The sequence below is a fragment of the Cavia porcellus genome, unplaced genomic scaffold (genome assembly GCF_034190915.1).
Source record: "Cavia porcellus strain 051 isolate PalLab524CR breed Dunkin Hartley unplaced genomic scaffold, mCavPor4.1 scaffold_4, whole genome shotgun sequence".
Lineage (NCBI taxonomy): Eukaryota > Metazoa > Chordata > Mammalia > Rodentia > Caviidae > Cavia > Cavia porcellus.
Window position 1 is genome coordinate 15,196,425 of NW_026947487.1, and position 15,309 is coordinate 15,211,733.

The 15,309-nt window shown below is 33.8% G+C and overlaps 1 protein-coding gene and 1 non-coding gene across 7 annotated transcripts in view; one reads left to right on the top strand and one right to left on the bottom strand.

The window, feature by feature from the left end:
- Nucleotides 1-15,309, bottom strand: part of Pcdh9 (protocadherin 9) — an 873,584-nt gene that overhangs the window by 237,502 nt on the left and 620,773 nt on the right. The window lies entirely within an intron of this gene.
- LOC111753862 (small nucleolar RNA SNORA40) lies at nucleotides 14,987-15,118 on the top strand. Its single transcript, XR_002788639.2, has one exon. It is a non-coding gene; the product is annotated as a small nucleolar RNA SNORA40 (small nucleolar RNA).

Consider the following 15,309-nt stretch of genomic DNA (forward strand, 5'->3'; position numbering starts at 1 on the left):
CTTTTTTTTTTTTTTTTTTTTTTTTTTTTTTTGGTACCAGGGATAGAACTCACAATCTCATGCAAATACCAGGCAGGCACTTATGCCACTAACCAAAACTCCAGCCCCAGAAAATCTTGATACTTTTTTTAAAAGTTTAAACTAATACATGAATGAATTATAAGTAGTAGTTTAACAAAATCACAAAAAAGTTAGTGCATATCATTTTAAAATGAATAAATACAACTCATGGAAATTGGTGATGTATTATTGTAATATTTTAAAAAGCATACATGTTGAATAAATAAGAATTTTTGAATTACAAGGTCATACTTTTCTATCATAATAGAAAATGTGCCCAAAATATTCATAAACATCGAATTTGGTGGGCATTTAAAAACAGATATAAAACTGTACAGAAGTTTGCATATTTAGCTCTCAACACTATTGTCTGATGAACAGACTGCATTAGTGAGCTTTTCCATCACTGAGACAAAATATTCAACTCCCACAACATAAAGGATGAAAGTTTTATTTTGTCTTACAGATCCAGTGGTTTCAGTTCATGGCTGGTTGGGTAGAAGCCAGAAATAGCATGCTAAAAGTACATAGTGAAAGAAAACTGCTCACTTTATGGCAATTAGGAAACAGACAGAGAGAGGAAGAGAAGCGCTGGGGACTAGAATATACCACTCCAGGTCACATTCCCAGGGATTCTCCTCTCCCCAATAGCACGTTCAGCTAAGAACTCCTCAACTGATGAATCCATTGATAAGAGCAGTGCTTGCACAATCCATCACCTTCTGAAACTCTGATATCTGACAACCCAGAGAATCTGGGGAAATGGTTTGATTTAAAGCATAACAGAGATACAATATTAACTTTAGAAAACACAAGGATGGCTTAATGTGTAGGCTGTGTTTTGCAAGAGTGTACTGAGTGGACTCAAGTATTCATAACTGCAGTATCTGTCCACATGAGAACCATTAGTTGCTTTGCTCCCATGGATCATAAGGCCTGCTCCAAGCACATTTGAGTGTCTAGGGCTCCTCACTGACCTGACAGCGCATTATTCCCAGTAAGTGGTGAGCAGTGTGTTGTTCTTGGTAGGTAGAGAGTTTCATTCGGAGTGAACTTGAAATCTATCAAGACAATTCACATTAACTATTTAATTTGCATTTATATATACTTATATTTATTTATAGAATTACTTTGCCTATTTTGAGATAATTTTGAATCAGAGACATAGGTTCAACTGATACTTCTTAGCATAAAAGAAGTGAGATGACATTTAAACAGAAAACCTCAAAGAAGTGAAGGAGTTTGGTATGCAAATATCTGCAGAGAGAACATTCCAGACAGAATTTGCTTTGCATGTTTGAAGAACAAAAAGAAGCCTATAGTGCTTGAGCAGAGGGAAATCAGGGTGTCCTATGAGCAGATGAGGTCAAGGTGGGAGCCAGGGGCCAAATTATGTTGAGTCTGCAGACTATTGAAAAGTCTTTAGTGTTTATTCTGTAAAGATTAACACAGAAGTCATTCAAACAGTTGTTTTAATTAAAGTAAACCTTTTATTCAGGGCACATTCAATCACTGAATAGGAAGTCTTCTAGCCTTGAGTAGTTCATGACTAAAGAGAGACAAACATTTTATCACAAGTTCATCTTAAAATCTATCCAGCAAAACTTTCATTAAACAAACACACATGTACAACACACACACATACCACAGACACACACAAAACCTTAAATTAATTCATTGTGAATTATTACGAGGCAGATTGGACCACTGGAAAATGAAAAAGACAATATATGAATACAAGAAGGTAATGTGCAGATTTTTTTTCTTATACATCTCTAGAATTACCTTGGTTGTCTAAGTCAGTGACAAAGACACTTTAAAAGAGTTTCACACTAATGATGTTCAGACAATACAAATGTTTCACTGATATTTTCACTAATTAATGTTTTGTCCCTTTAGTTTCTGCACATTATTCATGGACACAGAAAGAAAGGTGATGGAATAGCTATTAAAATATGTATACAGAAAGCAATTAGGAGTGGGAAAATGAGCAAAAATAATCTATTGCCTAGAAGTAATGATTTAATACTTTCAAAAGATTTTTATATATAAATATAAACCAAAGATCATCCACACCTAAAAACTTTAAGGAAGTGACTTTTTACTAGAATGCAGCCTTTTACTGAACTAATTTTCTAGCCCTTCCAGAGTCATGGTGTATTAATGAGGGTTTTCCAGAGAATGAAAACCGACAGAAGATACATTGCATAGAAGGAAATCCCAATTTTGGAGAACAGGAAAGTAGCTTAGTGATCCAGGAACAGCTACAACCCAATTTCAAAGGAAATTTGCTCCATCCTTGTGGGAGGTCAAGAATTTTCTATTAAGATGTTCAAATAATTGGATGATGGCCATTCATATTATGTAGTTTGATCTGCTTCACTGAAAGTATATTCATTTAAATAAAAAATCTCATTTAAAAATGCTTTCACCAAACACTGTTTGATTAAATAACTAGTAGCTTGAGCCTGCCAAGTTAACACGTAAAATTCAGTATCAATGTGGGATGAAGTCACTTTAGGCTCAAGGTAGATTACACTTATTTCTAGAGAATATTAGGGGTTCCTCTCAGCAAAGTATTTAACAAAAGTTTATTCTTTGCTAAGTGATGTAATTTTCAACATGAGTGTCTCATTACTCCCAAACTATTAAGAAAAATGAAATTAAAATTATCAAATAAACCACATATACTAAGTATCATAAAGACAAAAAATCTATCCTTTAAATATAAAAAAGTTAAGCACTAAGTAGTTAAGTACTTTATACTAAGAAAAACTTATTTAAAATTCTATTAAAAAGCACACAATTTTTCTAGTATCAGTCTAATGACATAAAGTATATAATTTGAGCCAGGCCTGGTGGAGTGTCTATAATCCCAACACTCTGCAGGCCAGGACAAGGAGGATCCCAGTCAGTTCAAAGCTAGTTTAGGTTACACACCAAGTTGAAAGCTAGCCTGATCTACATAGTGAGACTTTGTCTCAAAATAAATAAATAAATACATACATACATACATAAATAAATAAAATAAAATAAAATAAAATAGTATAAAATTTGTACTATCTGCAGTTAAAATAAATATAATTTACTCTTTGGAAATGAATTTTAAGACTTTTATAAAGTCCCTTGAAATTTTTACTCAGCAAAATTCTGGTGACAAGAATTGCAAAATTTTCAATTCAAATTCTCTCTCACTTTTGTTCCCCTCCCTTCCCTCCCCTCCTCTCTGCTCCCCTCTTCTCCTCTCTTTTCTAAGCCTCTCCTCTCCTCTCCCCTCCTCTCCTCTCCCCTCCTCTCCCCTCCCCTCCCCTCCCCTCCCCTCCCCTCTCTTCACAGTAATATATAAATAATCAATATCTTGAATAGTAAAACTTTAGCATTTACTACTCTTTTTGCCTTATGCTGTTTCCAAATTCACTTCTAAGTGATTATTAAAGTGATACAACCTAAAGTTCACACAATTATTAATATTGGATGAACAATAGTTTTTAAAAATAATTGTGCAACAATATACCAATTTTTAAAAATAAGAACTGTTTATACTCATGTGCATATTCATGAAGCATCTATTGTGAAAACAAAATGTAGTAGGTTCATGTGAATTCATAACACGGTAGTACTGGCTTTTCAAACTCACAAAATTTAGAAGGAAATGAATTTTGATTTTAGCCACATAGCAAACTGTCAATTATATTCATGTAAATTAAATGCAATTTGTGTTGCATGAACAATATTAGAAAATTAGTTATTAAACTTTATGCGGTAACCACAGTTTAAAGTTCTTCTAAAAGCAATCAAGAATAAATTTATATTAGAAACAATCTAGGACACAATTAAAATTTCATGTACATTTATGCTGATAGTTGTCAGAAAAGGCCTTGAGAACTTTGCATATTTGGATTACTGTGTAAGAGTGTTTAGTAATGATTCCCAGGAGAGTACCTACTATCAAAAGTAACTGAAGATTTGGGGGGGGGGACAGATTATACTTATGTCAAACCTTGGATATACAGTAAACAATTAGGAGTAATTAAAATTCATTTTGTATCAGTAATAAATTAAGGAATCATTAAAGGTCACACTTTGTTCTTAATTATTTGCTTTACTGTTGTTATTAATTAGATCAGCTCTTTCAGTCTTTCATTGCATGAAGTCCTAAACTGGTCAACACAGCTTGAGAGACCCTCTTGTCAGCCTCAGTTCCTCATATGTATTCTAGAGGAAATCATACTGCACACCACACATAAGGACAGTATATTCTCTTGAGAAAACAAAGCGGACATGATAAAAGTGTTGATGATATTCAGTGGAATTCAATTTAGTGTAACTGATGTGGTATTTTGAACCTGTCCTTCTGAAGTATAAATGGAAGCCTTAGTCATACCGAACTTTTCCTATAATGTAGGACTTTGGAGAGAAGTGCCAAAACAGGATATTCTTCCATACAGAGATAGCATCCAAAATTCTCTTCAATTTACTTTTTTGTTTTATTTAAAGAAAGACAAAACAAGATAGAAAACAGGCAGAAATAGTACATACTTTCAAAGAAAAGAAATAGTAACAAATCACTAGCTCATATATACATATTGTCCCCCTATAAACAGTTGTTCAAGGTACACAAGTGGAACATGTAAATGGGATTTCAACCAGGAAGACTGCAAACAGTTCTGTTCAACTATCCAACAAAAACTAAGTATTATGGCTATCAATCCTATGCGTTTAGACATGTACACATTTATCCATATCTTCATTTATGTTGAGACCTAACAGAGCATATTAGATTAAAATCCTTCTGAACAAAGATTAATAATATTGCTGGATTTCACATCATAACTCTCCAGAATCAGGATTGGCTACTGCAGTGCCACTTTCTTTCTTTCAAAGTTTTGTTCATTTCATCATGTGTCATCAGATCAGCGCTCATAAACTCTTTATACGTTTTACATAAGCTTGAGTCTTAACATGTATTTCTATCCTTTCTATCTTAGAGGGAAAAACATAACAAAGCAAGGCAGAGCTAAACTTTTTCCTATAGACCTATAAAAATAAAAAAAACATAAATCTGCTGTATAAGGAGTTCTATCCTGGTCACTGTGCTGTTTCTTGTTATCATCAACAGAATTGGCTATATTATCAGATAAAGTATAATTGAGCATATCGGTACATAACAGAATTAACAGGAATAAACTTTGTAGATAGTATAGAGCCACAAAAAATAAGTAGTAATCAAATCAGAATGGATATTGTAGTGAATCATTGTCATTTTCAGTATAGTTGTCTGTACTCTCAACTTGTTGCCATCAACCTTACAGGTTTTGAATAAAATCTGTCAATAATAAGCAGCAATCAAACAAGTCAGATTTAACTAAGATCAGTCATGATATAACAGTATAATTCGTACATGGATCCTGGTTGAGTTAATAGGGAATTAAAGATGTCCCCTATGCAATGTACAGCTGTCTGTGCCCCCTCAGATCCAATGCTTGTATACAAACTAGGACAGAACGAGTTCCAACCAAACAGAGTGGTGCGACTAATAAGGGTTTTAATTCCTGATATACTATTAGCTGTAACTTATGCTGATTTTTTTGAGGACTATTCCTGCCTTTTACTCCCCCAGAATGAACTGGTATTTTGGGGTCTGCCCAACGCTCACGGACTTGTATTGGGGGGGGGGCAATCTGCTATTTACTTAAGTGTTTCTGAACTTTCTCACTCCTGGGCTGGATTTCTAGTTATATTTCTTCATTTCTTAATGCCTGTCTGTTCAACCTATCCATATATACTGGTCTAGTTACACCTATTACTCTCTGGTTCACTATCACATCAAGTTCAATTTTCTCATGTTTGATTTTGGTCCATATAACCTTCTTCAGTCTAATTATATTTCTTATAAAGAGCCTCTCAGAGGACCCTATCTCTTGATCCACTCTGTCTGCTATTCTCTATTTTTCCCTGAAATTAGGGTATCTAGGTGATCTATATTAGAAATTATGTCCAACTTTCTCTGCCTCATTTCTGTTGAGCTCTTTTTCTGTCATTGGTTGTCAGTTTGTGTTCTTCATTTCGCTTTCTGCACCATTCATTGTGGCCTCTCTGTTACTGTTTTTTGGAATCTTGTTATTTTTCTCTTTTAGAATGTCCTGCAGTATTCTCTGTAGAATTGAATTGGTGGTTGCAAATTCCCCTAGTTCTTCTTTATCCTGGAAGCACCTATTTCTCCATTAATTTCTAGGGACTGTTGTACAGGATATAACAATCTTGGCTGGAGGTTATTATCTGTCAAAGCTTGAATTATTTTATCCCACACTCTTCATGATTTGATGGTTTGTGCTGAGAAGTCTGCTGTAATTCTGATGGGTGTTCCCTTGTAAGTGATCTGTTTCTTGTCTCTGACTGCTTTTAATATTCTGTTCTTATATTGGATTTCTGGAATTTTGATTATTATATGCCTGGGTGTAGTTCTGTTTGGGTTGTAGATGACCGGGGTCCTGTATGCCTCATACATCTGAGTATTTTTACCTTTTACTAAATTAGGAAAATTCTCCTGGATTATTTCTGTGAATAGCCTTTGTAGTTCATTTGTTTGTGTTCCTACTTCTTCCTTTACGTTAATTCTTAACTTATAGATCCTCTTATCATCTTCTAGCCTTTGTATTATTGATGTTTATTTCCTTGTTATTTTTAGGAAGTTTTTCATTTCATGCTCCCACATTACAAATCTGTCCCCCAGTTCAGATGATCTATCCTTAGTTTCTTTCAAGTTGTTATGCCAGCTTTCAGTAGAGTTTTTAGTTTCCTGGTAATCTCTTTGAACCTGCTTCATGTATTCTATGTTTTCTCTATTTTCTCCATCAAACAAGTCTTCCCTTTTTTTCTGTTCTTCCCTCCCATCATCTGTTTTTTTCTTGGGTTGTGCTTAGCATTTCTCTAACTATTCTACTTGTATCTTGCTTTACTTCATTAAATACTTCAGTTTTGAACTCATGTATTAGGCTCCAGAAATATCACTTTATGTCTATTGGTGGCATGTCTGATATTGCATCTTTTCTGTTCTCATTCTCCTTTGCATTTACCTTTCCTGGACCAGTGTTCTCAGGATTAGGGGCCGAAGACCCTTTCATGTTGCCTCCTCTTCTCATATTTTTTATTCCTTCCATACTGCCATATCTAGGAGGCCCAGTTTCTTTTTTTGTGGGTTACAGTTTGTTTGAATCATGCCAGTTAGGTGTTCCTGCCTACTGCAGTGTACTAGGGAGACACAGACCTGGGCAGCCTCTGCTGGGCCTGCCCCTCAAGGTCAACCTACTGAAGGCTTCACTGCTAGGGTGCACCGCTAGGCACAGGGACCTGGTTTGGGCTAGCCTTCTGGGTCTTAGTCCACGGGGTCACCCAGGTCAGGTCCTCCCCACCTGACCTCCTACTTCAGAGGGGAATATGTGACTGAAGTCACTGTAAGCGTCCTGTTCTGGCTAGTCTGCCCAGTCCCAGAATGTCCTTTGTTGGAGCCTCCTTAACTGTGGAGGGGTCTTGTTCCTTTCACTCACCAAAGGTTGATGCAGGGCTCCCCGCCAGTTCTGCTCTCAACTCCGTTTGCCAATTCCCACTCTCAGAGCTTTCGTGTCTCTATCCCTGCTGTGCTGATTCAGATGGAGCAGCGGAGGCAGGGAATTCAAATCGCGGTTTCCAAAGGCAAGGTTTTCAGCTTCGGTGCTGAGATTTTATCTCTTCTGGTCATAGCACCAGGATTCCATTTCCAGTTGGTTTCTCTCAGCTTAGTTTGTTCCTGGGTTGGCAGGGTATATCTCCCCCTGATTAGGACTCCCCACACTGCACCATACCTGGATTCTAAGCTGGCTATCTCAGAGAGCCCCCGTAGCTGCTCTTATCTATCCACCATGTTTTCTCCCTCTCACATTTTATTCAATTTAACACAAGTCATCTAAGATTTCTCTGAGAAAAATGTCATTTTCCTTTCCAAAGCACAGAAACTTCAATTGTCAAGTAAGGAGAGTGTGATCATTTCCTAGGATTGTCATATGAAATTACTGTAACAGGAAGCTTAAAAGCAGAGTTGACTCTCTTTCTGTTGTCAAAGCTGGAAGTCCAAAACAGAGGTGTTAGCATTGTCATTTTTGCTCAGAAGGCTCAAGAGAAGAATGCTTCTGTATCTCTTCAAATTTATGATAGCTTCTGGTGTTGCTCAGCTCTTATAATGTAACTTTGATATCCATCTCTGTTTTACAAGGGTACCTTCCCTTCTGTCTCTGAGTCCTTGCCCGATATTCTCCAGCAAGCCTCTCTTTTTTTCTGGTAAGTACATCAGGCATAGAATTAGGGCCTCCCCACCCCAAGATGCTTTTATTATAGCAAATCACTTCTGCAAAGAATCTCGATCTAAATAGTTTTTCATAATCTGACAACCCAACTGGATTAGAATTTACAGGTACACTACTCAACCTATTACAGAGTAAGTATTCAATTACAGATAAAATCCTGAAAGAACTGGAGTCATCTTTATTATTAAACCAAAGAAGTGGGTATATATGTCCCATTACTTTGTTTTCACATATCTGTTTGCACTTCAAAGGCTTACATAGCTAGGTAAAATTAGTTAAAGACAAGTGCCGAGAAATGTGTAGAAAACTATAAATGAAAAATCTTGAAAGGAGATGTAAAAGTTTTGGTTAGGACTGATAATAATCCTCAAATAAATTATTCCAATTATAGTATCATTGCAAAAAATCAAATATTTCCAGGCTATAAATTTAAAGTTTTGGGGCCAGAAGATTTTATCAATGAAAAGTGTAATTGTTACCCTTTTGTGTCAATTTGCTTAGAGTATAGCACTCAGTAAGTAACCAAACTATAATTGATACTGTAGTATGGACATTATACATGTGCTTGACAACTGTAAAGAGCTAATTTTAATCAAAAGAATATGCCCTCAACAATGTGGGTGGACCTCATCCAATCCACTGAGGATTTTAAGAAAATTCATTGAAATTTTCTCAGAAAGAAAAAATAAATTCTTCCTCAAAACTATAAAAATCTACTCTTACCAGATTTCAGTCTATTGTCCTGTCTTAGGAATTTCAGACTTGCCAGCTTCTACAGACATATGACTCAGTTCCTTAAAATAAGACTCATTTATGTATATGCATCTGTTGCTTCTGTTTTCTCTAGAAATCCCTTACTAATAAAATAAATGAGGTACTAATAAAATAAATGAGGTACATATGATAATCACTGTCACAGAAGTTAAAGCAACTAAAATTTTCACAATAATATGCTGCACTCCAAAATCATAGACATAAAATGCAACCTTCCATTAGAAGAAGCCCATATATATACATAATTGTGTGAACTGTTAACTGAAAACATGGTGGATAGATAAGAGCAGCTACGGGGGCTCTCTGAGATAGCCAGCTTAGAATCCAGGTATGGTGCGGTGTGGGGAGTCCTAATCAGGGGGAGATATACCCTGCCAACTCAGGAACAAACTAAGCTGAGAGAAACCAACTGGAAATGGAATCCTGGTGCTATGACCAGAAGAGATAAACTAATGTCCTTGCTCTTCAACATTTTAACTTTTGTTTTGGCATTTCTATCTAAAAAAAATGTTTTTTTTTTTAAAGAATATTAAATAATTTACAAATGTTATGTTAGACTATGAAAATCTGTGACATATCAGTCTTTCATTTCACTAGAAGATGGAAATAAAAATTAAATGTGGACATAGAGTACCACAATAATTTTAACTCCTTGAAGAAATAATCAAGACCCAGGTTACTCCAGAGTCATACTGGGTGCTGATTTTGAGCTCCTCATCACAGCCTCCAGGGGTGCCTGGATTTAGTACTGAAGATCATATAGTCTGACCCATCTTTCCTCTCCAGTAATTGAATGCACGCAAGTTCAGCACATTATCATGTTTCAATTGCATCGTTTTTATGCAGAATTACTAATGCACAATTGTTGAATAATTTCCTTCCTATTCAGATACAAACAACTCCATACTTACAATACACAGAGCTCTTAATGACATTTTAAATAGCCCCAATTTCTCATAACCACAGGAGTAAGTCCTCTAAATCAGCAGTAGTTCTAGTTTCTATCACAATTCTTAGATCCAGAATTCTATTTCCAGGAAAAATGGGTTAATGACATACATCTGCCACACCAATTAAATGATAATTTAAACTTATAATGTTGACTGAAGGACATATACAGTATTTACATAAGTTTCAGAATTTATCAAATATATTCAATTAACTTTAACAAGGGTAACTTTATACATATATTCATATAAAACTATATTTAAAAAAGAAACTCATTTTCATTTAGACATACTCACTACTACCTGACCAACCCAAATAACTGGCCATTCATCAAATACAGATGGACATAAAAGTGTTTTAATCAAGACTAAGTGCCCTTTAACTTATTTAGTAACTTAGAATCATATGACATTGAACAAAATAAGAGAAATATAAGGTATATATCATTTCTTTCATGTTATTTGCATGCTGTTTATTATGTTTGTTTTTCTTCTACTTAGAATAAAGACAAATAGAAGAGTGGTTAGTTTTATTGAGAAATCTTGATATTTGATTTTTCCCTATATGTACCAAAATATAATGATCTGATAATTATTAACCCTTTTCTTGAGTTTCATTCTCTGGGTTGAATAAATAAAATCAAAGCATATCAAATTAGTTATAAAAAGATTTCAAGAAATATAGTAAATTTTAGAATTACTTTGATTACCTGGGTGTGGTGGTACATGCCTGTAACCTCCAAACATGGGGAGGTTGAGGCAGGAGGATCAAGGTTAAGTTTGAGGCCAGCCTGGGCTATGTAAGGATTTATGGCCAGTCTGAAGTACACAGTTGAGAGCCTCTCTCAAAAAGAAAGAAAAGAAGAAAGAAAGAAGAAATAAGAAAGAAAGAAGAAATAAGAAAGAAAGAAAGAAAGAAAGAAAGAAAGAAAGAAAGGAAGAAAGAAAGAAAGAAAGAAAGAAAGAAAGAAAGAAAGAAAGAAAGAAAGAAAGAAAAAGAAAGAAAAAGTGGGAAAGAGGAAAGGAAGGAAGGAAGGAAGGAAGGAAGGAAGGAAGGAAGGAAGGAAGGAAGTGATGTGGTATCAGTTTTTCTTCTGTAGCTGATAAAATTTAGCTTTTAGAATTTTATAAATTATACACTTAATTTCCTATAATTGCTTCAGCCATCAACCTAATTACATCAGGAACTTTCTATCTTTCTAAACTAATCATTTATTTGCTATGTAAGTAGCAATTGTCAAAAACACCTTACACACTCCTTAGTGCTTAATAAGGCTTGTAAGCTTTGTGTGCGATGTTGCGGAGCCAAGAGTGCCTTTGTAGCATTTATTCTTAATTTTAGGGGATCATATCCCCTAGTGGGAAACAAAACAAAGCAAAATAGTACTGATATAGTCTCCATTACATAACTGACTTTCTTTTTCTTTATTTGTTCATATCAACAGAGTGTACAAGGCAATTCTTGGGAGAAAAAGGATAATTAAATTGACCTTTTCATTAACATTGCCATACTTTCCCATTGAACCAGAGAGCAGATTTTCTTATGGGCACAAAGGTGATTACTTCTGGAGCTAATTCTAGTATTGATCAGAATCTCGATCCATCTTCCCTGCTTTTGTTTTAAAATATAGTATTCCCTATTAATTCTGATAACAAATAAAAGTTGTCATGTACATGACTTCACAATTTTTGCACAAAGGAGATCTAAATAATAGCCATATGGTTTATTATCTTTGATACATTGTTATCAGAAGTTGTTTAGGGATATTTTATTTTATTGAAAATAGCCAAGATGTGGTATGGATGTAAATAGATAAGTGGGATAGCATTTTAACATAAAATATAATAAAATGTTGCCTTTGTGGCAATACAGATGAAACTGAAAGACATGGTTAAATTATCTAGGCACAGAAAGCCAAATACTTCATTATACAACTCATATGTGAAATTTTAAAACGTTGATCTTGAACAAGTAGATTGTACAATACTTATTACCAGATGACAGGGTGGATAGATGTCAAAAAATCAATAAAGGGAAGGACAGAGACAGATCTTTCTCAAAGAGACGGGAGTTAACAGATGAGATGAGAAGGTGGAATGAGGGAAGGAATGAAAAAGACATTAGGCAGGACTGTGTACACCTACCAATCTCCCACAGGGATGTAAACACTATGTACAACAGGTGCATTATAATTTTTAAAAGGAATGGGTTCAAATTTACAGGTTCAAAGAAGGAAAAATTTCTGGTGTTCCATTATGCTATGACTGATAATGTTGTTGTATTCAATATTGAAAATACATAGAATAGAGGGTTTTTAAACACTTTTTCCACAAAGAAATTATAAATATGAGATGATCAATATGCTAAACTGATGTGATTATTTCATAGAATGCATGTATGTCGAACAGCACACACTCTAGGCCTGTATCTCAAACAGCACACACTCTAGGTATTATGTGTCAATTAAAAACAAAATTTTTATAGTAAACTAAATTACACAGAACAGCAGTATTCCCATTCCCCTTATATATAACCTGATACTGTTAAGTACATAAGACAGAATAACTATTTTAAACAATTCAGCGACTCAAAAGAGTATGTCAATCTGTAAGTTAATTCATGAAACTATATAGATAATTATAAATTAACTGTTCGGAACACTAAATTGCAGAAGGTCTATATTGCATGTTTGTGTATTTGTGTATTATTGTCTATGTTTTCCCTCTTATGGTTGAGAGGAACAATTATATCTTCTTCATTGTTTAGTGAGTTATGGCAAGCAAAATCTTAACAGATGTCTGTTAACAGACATTTTCACTTTTATAATATTGGATCTTTGTAATCAAACTCTTACTCATTTTAAAGCCATTATTAAAAATTAGAAATTCTGTTATCTTTTTTAACATTTTAATATTTTTCTAGAATTTAAGAAATTTTGGTGCTGATTTGCCATTTTCTGATGGAAGTAACTATAGTGTTTTCCACGTTTAGATGTCCAACTTTTGGGAAAAGTAATTCTAATTTTCAAAGACAAATTACTTTCTCATGACTCATTAATAGTACTTGTGTTTATCTTTTATATTTAAGAAACAATTCCAAATAACCAAAAATTGTAAAAACTAATGGCATTTAATCTTTGGTGAATATTATCATTAATATATTTTTCTATTAAAATATAATGTGACTAAGAATGAAGAGTAGATTCAAAGTGTTCTTTTTATTTAGATACTTAATTTAGAGGGAAACATATTTCCTGAATGGTAGATTAACTTTTGTAAAATCATTGCAATTCATATTATCCTACTGCAAAAACAATACTGTGTTGCAGTGGAAGTTTCTTATGGAGTTTTGATATACATATAGTTATACATATATCTATCTATCTATCTATCTATCTATATATATATATAGATATAGATATAGATATAGATATATAAATACACATTCATAAAACAGATACATATAAGATAGATATATATATACATGCAATCAATATATATCTTAATGAGATTTTGTTGGATTATAATGATTTGAGTGATTTATATGGAATATTTTTCTGTTTATAACTGAGGTTTTAAAATGTCCTACACCTGAACATTTGGAATATTTTTCATAGTTGTAGATGTATTTTTTAAAACACCCTTTTGTTGCCTCTGTACTCTTTTTTATTGCATTAGGTAATAATGGGGAAGGTTTCTATAAATAGACAAAATAAGATAAGTGCTTATCATTTTAGATACAGCAAATACACACTTTATAGTCCTTAAATTACAGTAGGTACCTTATAAATATTCTTACTTAACTTTTACTGAAACATTACTAATTAGATTATATTGCTGTCACCATTTTATTGATAAGAAAATTTCCAGTTCTTGCCAGATATAATGACACAGATTTGTAATTCTAGCATTCAGAAGGATGTAACAGAATCATTTTTGTAAACTGGAAACCAGCTTGAGTCACAGAATAAATTCAAGACCAGCCTGACAGCAAGATTCTGTCTCAAACAGAAACAAAAATAAAAAAGTTCCCACATTTGCCTTGTTTTGAAGAATCAATCGTAAAGCTAAGTTCTGGAACCAGACATGCTTATCCCAGAAGCTGGATCCAAATTCCATGGAACCTTGATAATGCCAGCTTCAACCCTTCTGATATTTGGGTTTTTTCTATTTACAGAATTTCTACTTTGACTGTTAAAGACAAATTCTTATAAGTTAAACTAAGATGCTAAGTATTCTATTATTTCATTTATAGTTCTTATTGCTACTGCTTTGTTTTTCCCTTTGCTTACACATGTAAATTTACAAGTGTCACATATATTTTACCACTCTGGCCTTTTTCTGTTTTCTAAATTAAATCCATTTTCACTTATTAATTAACATAGCTTATTAACCATTCATTTCTTCTTTCTTGGTTCTTTGGATTCACTTTTTCCCCTTCCTTATTTATCAAGTTCATTAAGAAGTTATTAATTTTTTAGTTGCTAACTTAAAAACTGAAATATTTGGGACTATAGATAGACTTTTGAATATCAGAAGTAAAGCTTATAAATTATGCATAAGTTTTGCATCACAACATTTAAACATGTCTAGCATTTGAAACGTTCCATAATTTTACTTTTCAGTGCATCTTTAAGAAAAATTCAGTCTTCTTGCTACTCCAATGTTACTTAGGAAACCAGAATTCAGAGTATCTGCTTTTTGAAATGTCTAGTCACTTAGAATAATACACTCAGAATTCCCTGGTTTAAATATAAATAGAACCTGTTCTGTGCAACAACTTAAAACAGACTTGGTTTTGTAAAGGGAGTTAGAGTTCTGGTATCATGAGATGCCTATTTTTTGCACATAAATGTTTAAGTCAGTGGCATTTGTGCATGTTTTTGTCTGAACTTGGTGAACTAAAAACTTATTGAACAGGTACAAAAACCAAAACTTCTTCTACAACTCAGAACTCTTTGTTCAGTGTGCGTTTTGATATATATATAAGAAGGAATGTTTCTACTGTGTGCAGTGGTACAAGTCTGTGATCCCAGAACTGGGAAGATGAGGCAAGAGAAATTAAGGTTGGTTCTGCACAGTGTCAGTCTACCTCAGAAAACAAAGCAAAAACATAAATTCTGATAACCTAGTGTAAAAAAAAATGTTTAATTCAATTCTACAATGTGAACTTCAAGTGAATGATGTTC